The sequence below is a fragment of the Hypomesus nipponensis genome, chromosome 10 (genome assembly GCF_054491055.1).
Source record: "Hypomesus nipponensis isolate SF chromosome 10, ASM5449105v1, whole genome shotgun sequence".
Taxonomy (NCBI): domain Eukaryota; kingdom Metazoa; phylum Chordata; class Actinopteri; order Osmeriformes; family Osmeridae; genus Hypomesus; species Hypomesus nipponensis.
The window spans coordinates 235,001-237,500 of record NC_140370.1 but is presented as its reverse complement, the minus strand read 5'-3'; positions in this window follow the sequence as shown (position 1 = coordinate 237,500).

Genomic DNA, 2,500 nt, shown 5'->3' with positions numbered 1-2,500 from the left:
ACTTGAATGGAAGTCTATGGGAGGATGACCAGAGGCATGGCTTTTGAATGGGAGTCAATGGGAGGAAGACCAGATGCATGAGAAGCGAACGCGCCAAAACCTAAGTCCAACTTGAATGGAAGTCTATGGGAGGATGACCAGAGGCATGGCTTTTGAATGGGAGTCAATGGGAGGAAGACCAGATGCATGAGAAGCGAACGCGCCAAAACCTAAGTCCAACTTGAATGGAAGTCTATGGGAGGATGACCAGAGGCATACATTTTGAATGGGAGTCAATGGGAGGATGACCAGATGCATGAGAAGCCAACGCGCCAAAACCTAAGTCCAACTTGAATGGAAGTCTATGGGAGGATGACCAGAGGCATGACTTTTGAATGGGAGTCAATGGGAGGAAGACCAGATGCATGAGAAGCCAACGCGCCAAAACCTAAGTCCAACTTGAATGGAAGTCTATGGGAGGATGACCAGAGGCATGACTTTTGAATGGGAGTCAATGGGAGGAAGACCAGATGCATGAGAAGCCAACGCGCCAAAACCTAAGTCCAACTTGAATGGAAGTCTATGGGAGGATGACCAGAGGCATGACTTTTGAATGGGAGTCAATGGGAGGAAGACCAGATGCATACATTTTGAATGGGAGTCAATGGGAGGAAGACCAGAGGCATACATTTTGAATGGGAGTCTATGGGAGGATGACCAGATGCATACATTTTGAATGGGAGTCTATGGGAGGATGACCAGAGGCATACATTTTGAATGGGAGTCTATGGGAGGATGACCAGATGCATACATTTTGAATGGGAGTCTATGGGAGGATGACCAGATGCATACATTTTGAATGGGAGTCTATGGGAGGATGACCAGATGCATACATTTTGAATGGGAGTCAATGGGAGGATGACCAGAGGCACAAAATTCCACAAGGATGACCAGGGGCACAGAGTTCTTAAAGTTGCGTTTAATGGGTTTTAACACAGGGGGTGTGCTTAATAGTGGGTGCACAGGTCCCCCCGGAGGTCAGGTAGTGTGGGGGGTCCCCCCCGGAGGTGGGCTCCCCGGCCTGGGGGCGCTGTTTCCCCGGGAGTCCGCGGTGGGTGTGGGGGGTCCCTTGGGAGCCCAGACCATGAGCCCAGGGAGGCGGTGGAGTGTGTGGGTCCCCTTGGATCCCAAGGGTGGGGGTGCAGGGATCCCGTGGTGCCTTGGGCGGACGATTTTGCCCCGTGTGAGGGTGTGTTTGTCTGGTTGAATGTGGATAGTTTGTGAAATTCACAGTTGTGCGCCCGAACGTGGGATTTGGACGGGGACGGTTTTAGAATTCAAGTTGGAGCCTGGGGCAGCGGGCTGAGTGTTTTTCCTCCCGGCAAAAGGTGTCATTTTTTCGGGGGGTCGATTTGAAATTTCGTTTCGCTCGCTGCGTCTCGCACGCGCGCGCACGACCCCGGGACCTTCTCGGGCTGTCGTCCCCCGGCCCGTGGCTATCCAACGAGCCCACCCTCGAGGCCGTGAGTGCCCGCAAAGTGGCACTAGCTCTGCACGGAGACCCTTTTCCCAGCTTCCAAAAGAGTGCATTGAAGGGGGGGAGTGGTGCTTTGAAAATTGACAGTAGCTCGCCCGAACGTGGGATTTGGACGGGGACGGTTTCAGAATTCAAGTTGGACTCGTGGGAGAACGTGGCCACGCCATATACCCCCCAAAATAGCACCCCCATTTCGACAGCTCCATTTGAAATTTTCTTTTTCCTCCCGTTTCCCCCGTGCTCAATGCATTTCAACGGGGATCATTTTGTCACTTTAGTCAGAGCGAGAGGCACGCGCTCGAGTGCCACTTTTATTCATTTTGACCATTTCCGCGACGCGGGCTCCGTTTGAAATTTTGACTCGGCTCCCGTTTCCGTCCCGTAGCTCGGATCCGGCCCGGGACGACTTTGTTATTCGAGTTGGGGCTAGGCGCACGCGGGCACGTCGTCGTGTCTCGGCCTTTTTCGCACGCACGAGCCTGTAGCTCTGTTTGAAGTTTTGTTTCGCTTCCCATGTCGCGCACGCGCGCGTGCGCAACGGGGCGCACAGTTAGTCGTCGTGTCCCCGACGTTGGCTTTCCAACGAGCCTATTTTCGTCGAAATCCGTCGAACGGCACCGGAGTTACCCGTGTGTGTCACTTTTCCAGCCTCCGAGGCAGTCTCCCAGCTTCCAGCTTACAAACTTTCCATTGTCGCGGCCCCCAGTCCACCAGACAGCTACCGGCGTGATATTAGAAACCGACTTGTGAAAGACTTGCAAGTCAATGGAGGTTACACGGAGCCTCCATAGGGCCCTTCCTGAAGCCCAGTGCCACGCTTTGGTGACCACGCTCACGGGGATCTCCCCTTTCACTTGACTATCACGGATGTGCGCGAGCACACGGTTCTCACGAACCGAGCGGTCTTCCCTGGGCCGCTACCCGCGTTTGAGGCACCGCAGGCGGGTACCCCGGTGGGCGCGAGACCCCTGGAGGTCAAAAAAA